This window comes from Canis aureus, chromosome 28 (genome assembly GCF_053574225.1).
Source record: "Canis aureus isolate CA01 chromosome 28, VMU_Caureus_v.1.0, whole genome shotgun sequence".
NCBI lineage: Eukaryota > Metazoa > Chordata > Mammalia > Carnivora > Canidae > Canis > Canis aureus.
Genome location: NC_135638.1, coordinates 30,763,620 through 30,780,805, shown reverse-complemented (window position 1 = coordinate 30,780,805; position 17,186 = coordinate 30,763,620). Strand labels below are relative to the sequence as shown.

At 46.5% G+C, this 17,186-nt stretch overlaps 1 protein-coding gene across 2 annotated transcripts in view; it reads left to right on the top strand.

Moving 5' to 3' along the window:
- Positions 1 to 4,101: 4,101 nt before the first annotated feature.
- The window catches only part of CHD7 (chromodomain helicase DNA binding protein 7), a 192,200-nt gene continuing 179,115 nt past the window's right edge, over positions 4,102 to 17,186 (top strand). For both annotated transcript variants that reach the window (XM_077876852.1, XM_077876850.1), the window contains exon 1: positions 4,102 to 4,396. The gene's annotated coding sequence lies outside the window, so the exon portion shown is untranslated. The remainder of the gene's footprint in view (positions 4,397 to 17,186) is intronic.

The window sequence follows — 17,186 nt, the reverse complement described above, 5'->3', positions numbered from 1 at the left end:
TTAAAGCTTGTTGCAAGTAGTTCCATTATGAGCAGAGCATAGAGGGTGAGGTTACATTCTCAACTGGATTCTTTCCCTTATGAAAAAATTACAGAGGAGCATTAATACTGTTATTCCAGTGATGAAAGAAATGCTTTTTAGACTTTTCTTTTTGGTGTTTCCTTCAGCATTTGTAACCCTTTAGATATCTGTACCTTTATTTTTTCCTCTATAATTTCAATGGTAGTAAATCTTCATCATTTAAAGGCAATATATATATATTTTTTAAAATATTTTATTTATTTATTCATGAGAGACACATGAAAGAGGCAGAGACACAGGCAGAGGGAGAAGCAGGCTCCTTCCAAGGAGCCTGATATTGGACTTGATCCTAAGACTCCGGGGTCACGACCTGAGCTGAAAGCAGACCCTCAGCCACTGAGCCACCCAAGTGCCCCTAAAGCCAAAATACATTGTTGGAGCTTGCCAAAATCATTTGGATGCAAATTTGATAAATGATGAGGTAGAATAATGCAGTTTTAGTGGAGAAAAAGAGACGTGGTTCTAAAGAGAGTTGTCCCCTATAACTTGCAAATTGGTTCCAAACACATTTACAAAAGATGAGTTCCAAAAACACATAGAAGTACTTTCAACAGGAATTAGTGTAATATCTGTAATTTTTTAAAGTTCACAATATCTGGAAGAACAGATAGGGCTCTCATTTTAAATAGGAGGTGTTCCTAGAGTTTGGGTAATTTTTAGTTTTTTGTTTGTTTGTAAGTAGGCTCTCCATTCAAACGTGGGGCTTGAACTCATGATCCAGAGAGCAATAGCAAGTATGCTCAGGGTGCCTGGTTAGCTCAGTCAGTAGAGCATACAACTCTTGATCTCTGGATTTTGAGTTGGAGTCCCACACTGGGTATAGAGATTACTTAAAAACAGAAACAAAAGCAAAATCTTTCAAAGCAAACAAAAAACAAAATTCTTTCAGAAAAAAAAAAAGAAAGAAAGAAAGAAAAAGAAAAGAGTAGTATGCTTTATGGACTGAGCCAGCCAGGTACCTCTCAGTTACTTGGGATGGGCAAATTATCTTCCTCTTTCCTCCTCCCCCTGCCCTCATGCAGCACTATACATTGATACATTATAGCTATGTTCCCAGAGACAACTATTTGCCTCAACATTGATGTAGCTGAATTATAGGTCACTTAGTAATAGTTTGAGTTCTTGGAAGACTTTTCATTCATTTCAGGGGCTGAGAAAACCTTTTGGCCACAGGTTAAGTTGTCTTTGGTGTTTTTCTCAACTGCTGTCTGCTGGCACCCACTCCATACTCTCATGTCCATCTTCCAGGTCCTTAGTAATGCCTTCTGGCTGTAAGGAACACAGGCCTGCCCAAGGGGCTCAGGCTCCCAAACTACTGTTTTCTCTAACCACTGAATCAAAACTACCAATCCGTTAGATTGTAAACTCCAAGAAGGCAGGGATTTTGGTTTGTTTTGTTCACGACTTCATCTCCAGTGCCTAGAACAATGCCTGGAACCTCTTAGGCACTCTGTGTTGAATGAATAAATAAATCTCTAAATTTGTTAGTTTCAGCAAGGTGTTGGGAGGAAAATGACCCATTGACCTAATTTACAATCATCTGTGAATGAGCAGGAGTCCCTTATCTCTCCTTAAGATATTTGCATACTTAAAGGGAAAGCTTGTGAATTCAAGTACTTCTCATTGGGAGAAGTTCAATAGTGCAGCAAAGGGAGAGAAAACAGTTGAAGGTAAAAGGTAGTGGGGATGGGGGTGGGAGTAAAGACTTTAGTAGGCCAGAGCTGCCTAGAGGCTGAGGCTCCCTGCTCTTCAAGCCTCCTCAAACTTTGCACTAGTGCAACTTCTAAAAGCTTAGAGTCTTCTCCATCACTGACTGTCAGGACAGTGGTTGGGATAAGGAGGGAGAATAAATCAGGGAAGGGCAGTATAACTGTTTTGTTTCCACTTTGAGCTTTGGCTGCACTACTTCACCATTTCTCCTATTTCAAGAAGTGTCCTATCTTTCTAGTTAAATGACAAGGGCACAGGGAGATCTCCTCATAGTCACTTAATACTATTTGTTCCTTAAAGGTTAACTAACATACTTTCCTTATACGCAGATGTCTTTTTATTTTTTACTTTTTGGCTTATAATTAGCTTTTATTTTTATTTTTTTTTATTTTTATAATTAGCTTTGAAACGTATTTACATCTGACAGAGAGCTGGGTATACCGTAAAAGATAAGAAGTAGTTCCTTTTATGTTACTTTTATGTCCTCTGATATAGCAAGGTCCTAGTGGTTTCTTTGTAGACATTGTATCCTGTCTTTAACCTCTCTCTCTCCCACACACATACACTAAAGCACCCCCCACATGCTTTCATTAAGAGATATAAACTTAATGGAAAGTAAATCTAACCTCAGAATTCTGATTCTTGGTTTATGACATGGGGCTATAAAACAGGGAGAAGTTGATTTTAGTGTTTGCCAATTTCTTAATGTCAGAATTTTCTGTAGGGTCCATCTTCTTTATGCTGTGTATCTGTAAATCCCTTGGGTGAAACATTTACCTCTTTTCATACAGCACTCAAATGACAAAAGAAAGCCAAAAGCAATGCATTCTGATAAATGACAGTATAATGTCACAAATCTTTAGAAAAGTATTACTAATATTAGAAAAATAAATGTTTTAGTGGTTAGGTCTAATCAACATTATCGAACAGTTCTAGTTGTTATGCGGCAAAAATGGTTCTGATGAATCTTTTGTTCAAATAGGAATATTGTGATTTCTCTTGGCACCACAGGTGGTGAGGAGAAAGTATATTTTGCATAGTTTTGCAGTTTTCTCAAGTTTATTTTGAAGTCTAGCAAGTCGCTTTACTCTGTGCCTATCTTGGGTTGATACAGGTTTCTTCCTTGACTTAACAATACATGCAGTATTTAACCTAATAACATCATCTTAGAGCGCACAGTTGTTGACAGTTTAAAAGAACCATAATTGCTCAGTAAGTTGCACACAGAGAGTGCTTGGTAAATGCTTGTAGGTCTGTCTCCTAGAAGGAAAATCAGTAAAGGAAACATTTCTCCAGATTCCCTATTGCTTTTGCACCGGGAGGAGAACCAGAAGAGGAGGTGTGGACACGAAGGGCCAGGAGATCATCTGAAAGTGCCATTTTTGCCAAAGAATGATTAAAGCATTCTAGTCCCGACACGTTTAATAATGGGCACACAACCTATTTCTTTGTTTCACCACGACTGCCCCCCCCCCCCCCCCCCGTCTTTGGCACGGCGACACAGTCAGCAGAATCCACGCCATCTAGGTCAAACTTTCTGATCCAGCCGCGCACCCGGCCGTCCCGTCAACGAGGAGGCAGGAAGAGCAATGTCGGGGAGGCGGGACGGACCGGGTCGAATCGGTAGGTGTCCATCTGGGTAGTCTCATGCGGGAAGATCACTCCAGGTGGAAGCACGGTCGCAGGAGGGGCGCCCGCCGCCGTCGGGCCGCCGCCGTCCCGGAGCCCCGCGGCCCGCGCCCCGCGCCCCTGCCTGCCCCTGCCTGCCCCGGGGCGGCGCACCCGGGCTCCGGGAAGGTGCCGCGCGGGGAAACGTGGCACCGTCGGCGGCCCGCGCCCGGGGCGCTGCTTGCTGCGCGGCGGCCGGGCGCTCGGAGGGGCCCCGCCAGGGAGGCTGCGCGGCGGCCGCGCACCGGCCCGCGGGGAGCACCGCCCGCAGCGCCGGCGCCCGCCCGGGGACGGGAAGTGGCGCCCGGCCCGCCCTCCGCGCCCGCGCCCCGCAGCCCCGCGCCGCCCCTTTTCCCTCGGCCTCTCCCTCGGCCTCCGCCACCCCGGCCGAATTCTTGCATAAATTATGCCAGGCGCGCCTGACGTCAGGTGGCGGCGCGCGGGCGGGGGCGCGGGCGCGGGCGGGGGCGCGGGCGGGGGCGCGGGCGCGGGCGCGGCGCGGAGGGAGCCGGCGGCGGGCGCGCGCGGCCCCGCGGTCTCGGGCACGCGCGGCTGCCGGGCGCGCGCAGGCGCTGGCGTGCTGGGGCCGCGGCGGCGGCGGCGGCGGCGGCGGCGGCAGCGGTGGCGGCGGCGGCGGCGGCGGCGGCGGCGGCGGCGGCGGCGGCGCGGGGGCTGAGCCGCGGTAGTGCGGACGCGCTCGTGCTCGGGAACTATCGGATTAAACTTGAATCGAGTGGAATTACACAAAGGAGCGCCGCTGAGGAGGCGGCCCGGGGACCCGGAGACCCTGAAACTCGCCAGAGCCCCGTCCGCGCCGGCCAACTCCGCGCCCGTGGATGAGCCCCCCGGCCGCGGCCGCCGAGCCAACTCCGGAGCCCGTCCTGCGTTGTGCTGTGCCCTCGGCGCGGGGCAGCGGAGGAGCCTCCCGACCGACCCGGTGAGCGCGAGAGTTCGCCGGGCGCCTCCGGGAGGGGCGGCGGCAGGAAATCGCTCCGGGCCGGGGCCGGGGCCGGGGCCGGGGCCGGGGCCGCGCGAGGAGTTGGGAGCGAGGAGTTGGGCGTGTGCGGGGCGCGGGGCGCGGGGCGCGGGGCGCGGGCGGGCGGGCGGGGGCCGGGGCCGGGGCCGGGGCCGGGGCCGGGGCCGGGGGCCGGGTGGGCGCAGGAGCGCAGCGCCGCCCGGGCCGTGTCGCCGCCGCCCCCGCCGCCGCCCCCGCCTCCACCGCCGCCCGCGGGCCCCGAACCCGCGCCCCGAGCGCCGCCCGCGCCCCAACTTTTGCCTGCGTCCGCGGGGCCGGCGGCGGCGGGGGCGCGCGGTCCGGCCGAGGGTCACTTCCTCGCATGTAAATGGCTTTTTGTTGTGCTGCCGGCGTGGGGGGGGACGGGGACGGGGACGGGGACGGGGACGGGGACAGGAGGGAGCGTGTCTGCGCGGGGGAGCGCGAGCGCGTTTCCTCCCGCCGGCGCCGAGCACGAGTTGCCGGCTCCGATCGAAAGAAAAAGGAAGGAGGAAAAGTTGGGCTCCAACTCAAGTGCGAGTGGGCGACGGGCGCGCGGGCGCGGGGCGGCTGAGCGGCGGCGGCTCGGGGACGGCGGCGACCCCCGCCCCCGCCCCCGCCCCCGCCCCCGCCCCGGACCGACCACGCCGCGCTCGCCGGGAGCGGCGGCCGCACCGGCGCGAACAAAGTGCGTCCCTCCCGGCGCGGGCGGACGGCGGCCGGGCGAGGTGGGCCGGCGGCGGGGAAAGTGCGCGGGGGCCGCCGCGTGGGGCGGGGGCGGGGGCGGCGCGAGCACGCGGCGCGGGGGGCGGCCGACCCCGCCGGACCCCGACCCGCGCCGGCCGCTCGGGGAGTTGCGAGCCCGGAGCCGGGGGCCCCCGGGGCTCCCCGGCGGCTCCCAAGTGCGCGAGGAGGAGAAGAAAGGGAGCGGGGCCGGGGCGAGCGCGGGGAGGCGCGGCGAGGAGGGGACCCCACCTTGCCGAGCTGGCCGGGCCGGCGGCGGCGGCGGCGGCGGCGGCGGCTGCATAATAGCGACTTTAAGCCCCCGAGGCCGCTCGGCTCCCCGCCCCGGGCCGGGCCCCGCCGGGGGGTCAGCGCCGGGGGGGTCTCCTGGTGGCCCCCGAGGCGGCCCGGGCGCGCTGTGCCCCCGCAGGGATCCGCGGCTCGGAGCGCGAACGGCCGAGGTGGCTGGAGGCCAGGCGGTCAGCGGGGAGAGGAAGGAGGGCGGCGGGGGACGCGCTGTTTGTTTGGTTCGCACCGGGGACTGGGCTCGCCGGGGGCGCGGGGCGCGGGGGCGCGGGGGCGCGGGCACCGGGGGGCTGCGGTGCGGGGCGGCCGCGTCCGCGCGGGGCGAGCGCAGCCGGGGGGTGGGGGGTGGGGCGGGGAGGGCGGCGGATCCCGGGCGGGGTGGGGGGTGGGGGGGTCGGGAGGCTCCGGGGAAGGAGCCGCCGGCCCCGAGCAGCCATCATTACCGAGCCGCCTTTCTCCGGATGGCCGTGCCTCGAGGAGCCCCGCGCCGTGGGAGCGCACCCCAAGTCCCGGCCGGCCGCCCGCTTTGTGAGCGCCCCCGTGGAGCGGGCGGCGCGGGGACTGCTCCTGCGGGGGGTCGGACGGTTTTCCCGGAGGTCACTTTTAGAGACTGTTCACGCCTCGGTTTTAAACTAGTTTTTCCCCCCTCTTCTGAACAGACAATGGACAAAAGAAAAGTAGCAACCCACATGGAGAGTTTCCTTTTGAATTGCTAGAATTAGATACACTATCCAGCTCTCCACTCGCTAAGTAGACTTTTTAGTTTCCCATTGTATATTATCTAGCAATCGATTTAAATAACTTATCTTGAAATACGTCCATCCTCTGGGCTCCATTTCTGGGGCATGTTGACTATTTTAATTTGAAGGATTTACGTGAAGGCCCTGATTTTTATTTTCTAAAAATATTAACTGAAGCCGTCTTTGCGGTGGGCAGTACCTTTCAAAGAGGTTGAGTGTATGTCCCCCCCCCCCCCATTCTCTCCCAATAACGAGAAGGGGGAGTACTCACTGTACGTAATAATCAAATAGGAAAAAAAAAATAGTTCTCTTTATTTCCTCACAGACCCATTCTAACGATGACAAACAAATCTTAGTGACTACGACCTTAACAGCATGGGAACCTAATTTATCCTAGTTGTAATTCTATTTAGATTGTAGTAATGTGTGAGTACTAGGTGATTCTTATTTCAGGAATAACTTGAGCAGCGATTTTATGAAGTTGAATCCGTCTCCCAGCCCCCAGAGTACATCTGTCGCGGAGTGTTTTTGTCTCGCTGTTGCACAACAGAAGCCCTCCAGTCTTTACCCTAAAATGGCAGCTTTCATTTGACTGGGGCCCATTCATTGACAATGATAATAAAGAGGCTGAAAGCTAGATGCTTGGGGCACGGAGCAGTACTCGGTTTGCCTTTCTAGGTGATAATAAGTAGGAGACATTTTATGTCTTCCAGATTTGCTCACGAAAAGTTTATTTTCGCTGGAAAAAAATCTGTACTGTAGAAAAAAGTTACAAAGTAAACAGAATTTGGAAATGGAAACGGATAGGGACTTGCAGTCGGTTTTAGGAACCAAATTTTCTTATTTTGCCACACAGTGGGAGTATGGCGTTCTCCCCTCTCTGATGACCTGATAAAAGGAAGATTATGGATTTTTGTGAGGCTTGTAACAGGTGAATTTCCTCACCATGACTTGACACTTAAGAATTATTTCCCAGCACTATGTATTTTATAATTTATATCCTCTTGATACGTTCTTTTCTTTTTCTTTTTCTTTCTTTTTTTTTTTTTTTTTCCTGCTTTCTGGGCAAGCCAGTAAGTTGAAGCCTGAGGAATTCTATTCTAGGTTTCTAAAGATTCAAATGCATTTTTAGGTAAGAAATATAGACCAGCATGGGAATTCCAAACTCTGGTTATCTTGGTTTAATAATCAATACGTGTATTTTTAAGCTGATTTAAAAAATTACTTCCTTTTCTGTTTCTTGACATGGAAGTCAGGATAGAGAAATGATGCAGGTTGTGTATACGTGATAGCGATGGTTTAACAGCTCAAACACTATTTTCCTCTTTTGAGGAAAAAATGACGCCTTTTCCCCCAAGCTTAAAATGTAGAAGTCAAGTTTAAAATGCATCTAGTAACTTAGTTTTAAAATAGAACTTTCATAGATTCACCTGTACTTGGTTTAGTTTTTAACCAGGGGGACTTACAGGACTATTTCCCAAACTTTTTTTCATGAGAGTCTTTTACTGAGCTAAAATGAATACCATGAGGAGTACCTTTATAGTAACGTATCAGAGAAATGCTACAACTTTTTTTCTCATACAAATACAGCCGAGAATGTAATATTTATAGTATGGTTTTTAAGCAATTAGGTCAAAGGAAGAAGAGGAGTGTTTTTTTTTTTTTTTTTTTTTATCTGTGAAAGAATACAGTCTGAGTGGTTCAATGTATGAGCTGTGTGACCCTTAAGAGCAACCTAAGTGCCAAGTTTAGAGTAGTCGTTTCATACCTAGGCTTACATTTTATTACCCGTGCTTAAGAAAGTTGGCTTGCTGTAAGTTACCATCCATTTATTTACTCTTTGTTTCAGTAATCAATCATTGGTAAGCCTTTCAGTGTATAAATGACAAATAAGAGGCAGTGCTTTCCCTCAGAGAGTTTCCTGTCGAGTAGGAGAGAGAGTTCTTTAAGTAACCAAATACCCACATTTAACTTTTGAGATTAACTTTGGAGGCAGTAGTTATCTTTCATCCTTTATTATCCATATATGGCCTTTCCGATTTGATAGCACACAACATGACTGACTGTCTTATAAACATCTATAAATATGGCATTGCAAGAATAAAAATGCTTAGTCAGTGCTGAGTAAAGTGACTACAAAAAAAAAAAAAAAGACCCTTAATTTCCACTTTGTAAGAAAGTGATTTACTTTCAGTATTCAGATGGTTTCTAGATGTGAACTAGATGGATGATGTTGAGATGATGTCAGGAACACGTTGGCCCCGTGTGACTCTTTCATTGTCTTGTCCATTCATATGGACGTGTTTGTGTATCTTAAAAAAAAAGCTATTTTCTTTTTATGTCATTAGAAATTCGGAGTTTAGTGTCGTATCTTATCAGGTTTCTAAAGCCATTATAGCTTTACTTGGGTGATACAATTTTCCTTTTTTTCCCCCTAGAAAACTTTATTGTTTTGTATTACTTCTTAAAAAAAATCCTTTGATATTCAACGATGACAGATGATGTTAAAGTATAAGAGAAATTGGGAGTAAATGATCACTTAATTTTTCTACAAAAAATAGATGTCATGTTGCATTTCAGATTGGTTTGCAATTATGGCAGAAGTCCATAGATGATTATGGTGGTAGTCGGGAGCTGGGAAGGTAATTAAAAACTCTACTAGTGCTCTTTTATATTTTCCTTTCATCAATAAAATTCTTAAATGAGACCACACCTTTGTGACGAAAATGATAAACAGAAGTAGGAAATCATCATGATACTGTCGAATAGAAATTTGTCTTATAATCAGTGGTGAATCTTTATGGATATTTAGAGTGAGAGAACCTTAGAGAGCTGGTCTAACTTTCTCATTTTACAGATTAAGAAACTAAAGCCCAGAGAGATTAATTAGATGAGCTGCCTCTGGCTGGTCACCCAGTTAGCGCTGAGCTGTCTTGGTCGTGGCTGTTTTCAAGGTGCCTAGCTTGGTGCCTGTGTAGGGGAGGTACTGGGTTTTTTGTTGTTGCTGCTGTTGTTGGATGACTGAGCTGCCTCTGGAAGAGTATCTTTCCCCCTTAGGTTCTGATCAAAAGTACCTTTGGTTTAAGAATTTAACATCGCTCTTAAAGGGGTTTTTATGCCAATAATAATTTATTTGTCTCTACTATGTGATGGTTTGGAGGTTTTTTGTTTTTTGTAAAACTATGATTATCCATCTAGGAAAATGCAGAGATAATTATTCCAAGATTTGATTACTGTTTTCATTTTAGAAGCTTGTATTCATTACCGTAACTAGATTTCTGTACCTTTTAACTAACGTTAGGTGACTGAAAACATGATTGTTTTGTCAGCGGGGTATTTTTAGAGGGTTCTGTTAAAAAAAAAATGTAGAATGGGAATACAGAAGCATAGCTTGGCACTCAAAGGCTGATTGGTACTTGGGCTTGCTTGTTTCTGCCAGTGTGGTATTGGTGACACTTTCTTTAGTGGCCCTTTTAACCGCCACAGTGCTGTACGGGTCAGGCTTGGCTCTAGGGGCAAATGACTCGACTACGATCAGCTCTCCTGGTTTATCTCTTTTCTTGTTCATCAATTCACCTATTCATTGGGTACCTGCCACCTGAAAGGTGCTGTGTTGGGAATGCTGTGGTGCCACGAGACACCTGGGTGGGTCTAAGACGTGGTAGAGCCAGACAAAACGTAAATAAAGCAACTGCACTGTCCTAGGTGCTATGTGGTGCGTATTTGGAGGAGTGAGAGTGACTTTGGGGGGTTCATCTAGCTGTCTGGGCTATCACCCCTTAGGAAGTGTCTTTAGCACTGCCATCTAAATGGTGTTACAAGAGGAGGGTAGCATTAGCCAAGCTAGAGGGAGGTCGTGTGTTTGAGGTCTACAGAGAGGAGCTAGATGAGACTCAGGAGACAGGCAGAGGCCAGCTTGGGTGGGGCCCATGGAATATTGGAATTGGGGATTTACAAAGAAGTTGCAGGGCCACTGATGAGTGTTTCACAGCATTTGACATGAACAGACTTATTTTCTGAGGAAGATTGAGTTGGTGGGTGGGGCAGAAGAGGTGGAATGGGTTAGGGACAGCATCCAGCTGCTGTTGTGGTCCATGTGCTGTTGTTGTGGTCCATGTGAAGGGGAAACAGTTATGGTCTGGACCAAGTAGTGGCTGTGGGGATGGAGTAATGTGGACCCGGCTGAGAAATCTTTAGGAGGCTCAATGAATAGGACTCAATAGATTTGCTCAGGGAGAAGGTATCCAGGAATGTAGGTTTCTGGCATACACGCTGCGTGCCTAGCTGACTGGCTGGTGATGCTATGCTGTTCACTGAGGCAGGGAGCACCTGTTGAGGACCTGGTTCGAGGAGGGTACCTACCAGTTCTTACAGCGTACGACTGAGGGAGTAGCTCAGCTTTCTTTCTGTTGCTAGTGGTGTTCCAAAATTTTCCAAAATGACTTGCTAGCTTCCCCAAAAAGATGGTGAATAGTGAGTCCATTGAGGAGTGCTGGTGAGCGTCGATAAAATGGGGGGGGGGGGGAACCTTTGCTATTTACCAAATATATGGCACTTTGTGACTTACCTGAGATGATGTAGCACTCTGTAGGAGTTTGCTCCTCATACACTGAGAATAGAATCCTATGGTGGTTGGACTTTGCCACATTTTGTTCTGTGTTTCCACATTGTGGGTGGTGGCTTTCTGTTGCTAGTTAGGTATTGACACAAGGTGCTTGGGTTTCCAGCAGATAGCCGGTGGGTCCCACTGTGCTCAGTGAAGGGTGTTAGTTGTATTTTAGGAGCTGGTTGCAGTTCTACATGGGTATGGTAGAAATGAATGCAATGCTTAAATAATTGTGGAGAAAATACCATCCTGGGCCAGAATATTTACTTATTTTTCAGTCGAGGATGTATAACTTTGTGGTGTAAATTATCTTAAAAGCCATTTTGTTCAATTATTATAGAAAGTGGACTATATATACTGCATGGTTGCTAACTGATAAATCGAGAAAAGCTTCTAATAAGGTAAATTATGAAAATCCTGAACATTTATCTTGAAATAGTTTTTGAGGGAAATGTCTGTATTTTTGTGTTAGTTTATGTAAGTAACAATATTACCCATTTATTTTGGTTATAAATCAGACTTTGATCTCGGTGTGCATACAGACATCCTTCCTGGGACTCACTGCCTTTGGGTAAGGGTTTGATGTCAAAGATGCTTACGTGGACTTTGATCCTTATAGGCTTCTCTGGTGGACACTGTGACATGTTCAAGTCTACTAGAGTTCTTCCTGTCTCATTCAGGGTAGGCAAGATTGTGTGGCTTCACAGGCAAATTTAGGGACTTTGATCGTAAGGACATGCTTCATCTGAAAATTTTACTTCTAGTTGTTATGAGCGATTATTTGGATAAGTTTAAAACCCAGGAGCGGTATGTTACCTGCGGTGGAATAGTAGAAAAGCTTGACATGCTTACTCAACCTTCTGATAGACTGTTGTCAGCTACTCTGCGGCAATTTACTTATTACGCTATTTCTTCAACTTGGTAGTTCCAGGTTTTTGAAAAACTTTAAAAAATAGATTTCCTTGTCTGGTCTCATCAACAGTGTATTCTTACAGTTTAAGAAATCATTGTCTTTTCAGAGGTGTAGACACTAAATGGAAAGCTGCACAAAGGTTCCTGTGATGTGGGTTTTAGTGGAAGAATAAAGAGGATGTTTATTTATCCTGCCCCCTCCCACCTCCACCCCACAAGGCCAATGAGATAGCAGGTTTGAGTTTTCCACCGTGTATCTCATGTATGGGGTGGGATGGGGGGCAGGTCACGCAGAGAGCCATCGTCATCATGTGGACAACTGGGACCTGGATTGCCACATTGAGACTTTGTGTAGGGAAAGGCAGGGAATTAGACACCTGTGTTAGTTCTGACATGTCATATACTCTCCCTGGTATCCATCGCTTAAAATAGAGATTTTCACACTCTAGTTGCAGTAGGTCTGGTAAAGGATACATGATACTTCAGTAATTAATTTTTTCCCCTTAGTTCCATGGCAAGCCGGGGGGCTGCTTTAATCTTTTAAAGAGTCCACTTTTGTTCTTCTATTCTGTAAGATATCCATAGCAGAATCTGTTCTGTTGATATTTAAAATATAATTAGCGAGTGTACTATTATTTAAACACACCCAACAACTGTTATCTTTAACGTGACACTAAGAGGCAAATAGTAAAAGTCCTTTATAGAATTCTAAGCATGCTTTAGTTTCCAAGGTAGTTCCTGCCATTGCACTAAGTGAATAATAAAATCAATTTGAGCACAGGTGTACAATCAAAAATATGCCTTGGTTGGTGATGTGTTTTAAAGTGTATGGGTCTAGAAATTACTTTATTTATGGATGGGACTAACATATTGAAACTGTTAAGCCCGTATCCTCAAGGTGAACTTTTTTGAAACCTCTCTATTGCAGTATTTTATATTCTTGTGTACTTGACCTTGTTTTGCACTGGGAATTTTGCTTTGGCCAATTGCAGGTGTATTGATCTTGTCAGAAAAATCATGCAGACTCATCTTGAGATTTTAAAAATCTTGATTAAATTAATAAACTTGGGATCCCTGGGTGGCGCAGTGGTTTAGCACCTGCCTTTGGCCCAGGGCGCGATCCTGGAGACCCGGGATCGAATCCCACGTCGGGCTCCCGGTGCATGGAGCCTGCTTCTCCCTCTGCCTATGTCTCTGCCTCTCTCTCTCTCTCTCTGTGTGTGTGACTATCATAAATAAATAAAAAATTAAAAAAAAATAAAAATAAATTAATAAACTTTTATTTTTCTATTACATGTGTATTGGAGCAATCAGCTGAAATGGTGTAGAAATAACAAAACAGCATTACATATAACAGTAATAACCCATAGGTACTAACCAATGGTTAGTTATTGAGCATTTCCAGTCAAGGAGACATTATGCCAAGTGTTTTAATGGATTGTTTCATTTACCTATCAGAACCTAGGAAATAAGTAGAATTGTCATCTCCATTTTATAGATGAGGAGACCTGGGTTGAGAGGTTAAATTGCCCAGGGTCTTACAATTCTAGCAAGTGATGGAGGAGGAATTTGAATCTAGATTGGCCAGTGTCCAGAAACTGCATGTGTAAGCATCTTGCTCGGTTGTGTCCTCAACCAGCTCTGAGACCATCATTTGTGTCTTAAAAGGCAAAGGTCTGTTAAAAATACTGGCAACACCCTGTAATCCTATATGATACCCTCTTGCTGTATCCAATCAGTCCAGGTTATTTCTGTCCACACTTCCTCCGTCTGTGCTGCTGTATTTGTGAAGCCATATGTCTTGGCCCCTAAAATGACTGGGTCCCGTGCCTTTAACTCCTCATGCCTTTCCTCTCCCTTGGAGGTGAGAACATTTGTTCTTTTTTTTTTTTTTTTTTTTTTTTTTTAAGATTTTATCTATTTATTTATGAGAAACACAGAGAGAGGCAGAGACACAGGCTGAGGGAGAAGCAGGCTTCCTGCGGGGAGCCCGATGTGGGACTCGATCCCAGGACCCCGGGATCAGGACCTGAGCCAAAGGCAGATGCTCAACCATTGAGCCACCCAGGTGCCCCAGAACATTTGTTCCTTTTTTTTTTTTTTTTTTTTTAAAGATTTTTCTTTATTCATGAGAGATACAGAGAGAGAGGCAGAGACACAGGCAGAGGGAGAAGCAGGCTCCATGCAGGAAGCCCAACATGGGACTTGATCCCGGGTCTCCAGGATCATGCCCTGGACTGAAGGCAGCACTAAACCGCTGAGCCACCGACTGCCCACAACATTTGTTCTTATGGAGGTTTTATTCTGTGGTGGCTGAGAACTTGAGTTCTGATATCAGATGGATCAGAGGGTGAATCTACCTACCCAGGGTTAAGTGAGATACTTTACCTAAAGCACTTGGTATAGCATGTGGTCTATGTATTGAATAGTTACTATTGTTTTGATAGTTATTATTATTAGCTCACTCTTAATCATTGAGCTTATCAAACCATGTATCTTGATTTTATTTTTACTTTAAAAAATCCCCATAATTCTAAATTATGACTAGAAAATAATGAGTGGCCTATAGTAGTGATTGACCATAACATTTTCACTTTTCCTCAGGTGTAGACATAAAATTACATGTGCCCTTGTCCTGGTGTATAACTAGATGTTATTTAGCTAACTTCATATTGGTTACTGAGAGACAGCTGAGTTATCATAGGACTAGTTCCTTTGAGCTGTGAGATACCTGTCTGCAGCCTAAATGGTGGCTGTCCTGCCAGCAAACCAGTTAGTTCCTTCTTTCCCCCAAACCTGTGCTTCTCCAAAAATGCTGGATGGTGTTATCTTGGACAGTCACTTGTGTGGGCATACTTAGTCAGTTCTGGAGTATTATAAATTCCCAGTTCAGACTGGAGAGCTATAGGGTGTTCTCACAATCTGTAGCTTTTGGTCTTCAAGTTGCTGAACATTGAATTCAGTCCTGTCCTCTCCAAGTTCTCCTTATTACTTAAGGAAGAAATAAGATGGCATCTAAAGTGAAAGTAGATTTGGGGCCAGGGCTTGAAGTAGCCACAAGAGAATGAGGAGGGTTCCCTTGCTCTGGAAGGGTAAGGCTCTGGGATGGTCAGGCAAAATGTAAACAGTTGATAAATATGGATGCATGGGAGTTCCTTGTACTGTTCTTACATCTTTACTGCAGGTTGGGAAATTGTATCAAAATCAAAGTTTCTTAAAAAAAAAAAAGGTTTCTTAACGTGACTGACTCTAAGGGCTTGATGTCAGTAGCTAACGTTTACAGAGCATGGACTTTTTGTGAGTTCACATTTTGCTAAACTCCTTATTTACATGAACTGGTTTCACTGAATCCTGAAGTAGGATTAACCGAAACGCTGAGGTAGAGGGGTGCCTGGGTGGCTTAGTCTGTTAAACGTCTGACTTTGGCTTGGGTTGTGATCCTGAGGTCCTGGGCTAGGGTCCCTGCACTCCCTGTTGGACAGGGAGTCTGCTTCTCCCTCTCTCTTTGTCCCTATCCCTCTCAAATAAATAAAATCTTAAAACAACAGAAAATGCTGAGGTAGGAACAATACTTGCCATTTATAGGTGAGGGAATGGAATTCTAGAGATTGTTTAATGAATTTTCCCCAAATCACAACTGTTGGAGGTGGAGTTGGGGTGCAAATCAGGATAGGCTCATTGAGTAGCCTGTGGCATTAACCTCTCTGCAGAAGTTGCTTTGGATGGTTCCATCAAACAGATGTAGTAGTCCTTAGAAGGATAGAATGAGTTTATCAAGATCTTACATACCTTTGCTTTGGAAGGTTGCCTCCTGGAGAGAAATCGAGAGGCAGAAAGTTGTCTATTAATGGATCGTAGTCAGTGAAGTTTCTCTTCCTCAGATGTTGTATTAATTGTGAATGCTTTCAACCTAATAAGACATATGCTCGTTGCGAGACTTACTGGTGTCTCAGCCCTGTTTTTGTTTACCAGTCCAAGATAGAGCCAACATCAGAGTATTCGGCTTGCTATAGAATTGGCTTCCCTGAACGTTCCTTCCCAGTGTTTATCCAGGATGTAATTCACTTAACATCTTTTCCTCATTTCATAGGACTTGCATTGCCTAGGCAGGAACCAGGACAAGACTTAGGCTCACAGTCCCTTGTTCTTCATAGATGCATTATTTTGGGTGAATATGTGTCCTTCTTGTTATCTTCTTCTTCTAACTTGCAAGGCAGCAGGCCATCTTCTCCAACTATACACTGCATGGTTTAAATAGGTATAGAATTCAAATGTATATACATCAGTAGACTTGTGTGTTATGGGGTAGATGTGTGTTTCTTTTTTTAGAGGAGTTTTAAAAGGAAAAGAAAAAGTCCAAAATGCTAATACTACTTTGCCTCATAGAAATATTCTATGGTGATAGGTTTCTAGATCGTCTTCATGTTTGCAGTTTTTTTCCCCCTTTACAACTGAAGAAACTGTTGACTAGCTTAAAAACAGTGAGCCTCTAGTTGAAACAAGTTTTACCATTTTTTGTACGATTGCAATTTAAATTTTTGTCTTGGTTGTGTTAAGTTTCGGAGCTGGGTTTATCATTAGAATTAACATTTTTAAATTTTCCATTTTCCTTCTCATTAAAAAACAAAAATAAACACCTGGGCTGTTTAGAAGGAACTCTGTGGCTAGTACGGGCTGCTGAGAGCCCTTCCATTTAGCTGCTAGAGTCCAGCAGGATAAGGAGGACTCTGTCTTATGTGCTGTCAAATACATTTGTAAGGACACAGTACAGTAGCATAGTCGGGTAATTTCCCCACACGGTTGAGCCCACCGGTGGTGACACTGCTGGCGCTGACTTGCTGGCTGGCAGGCAGTGCCACTGTGCTGCAGCTGGCAAGTGTGTGTCGTAGTGTTGTTTGACTGTCTCTATGTGGTGAGTGAAAGGCAGTGTGCTGTCCAAGATGCTGCATGGAAACCCAGGCTTTTGCGAGCAGAATGGTTGCTTGCCATCCTCTGTGGCTCAGGTTTTTCAGAACCTCGGGAAATGCCCACATCATTGGTATTTTCCTTTATGGGTCACTGCTGTGATGATAATAATAATAATGTCTTCCCTTGGCAGACCTGAAAAATGACTGTTTATTACCTTTGCCTTCTCTAAAAATGACTGCTTGGCCAGCTAAGAGATTTGACTTGTTTCACCTGCTAGGCTAGAGGTGAGAAAATGGGTCAATGATTCAAATGATTCAAAGCACGACAGCATTAATTCGTATCCCTGTGAAACTGACTTGTGTATTTCTTACTCTCCCAATGTTCTCCTTTGTGAGGGGAACTCCACCTTTCTCTTTTCTCACTGCTTTGAGAAGGTTGCAGGTAAGAACACTCGTCCATCATTCTAGGGGCAGAAATGCAGCTTTTTAACAATGTTTTTACTCCTCCTTTCTGCCTTCAGCCTTCCGCCCCCTACCTT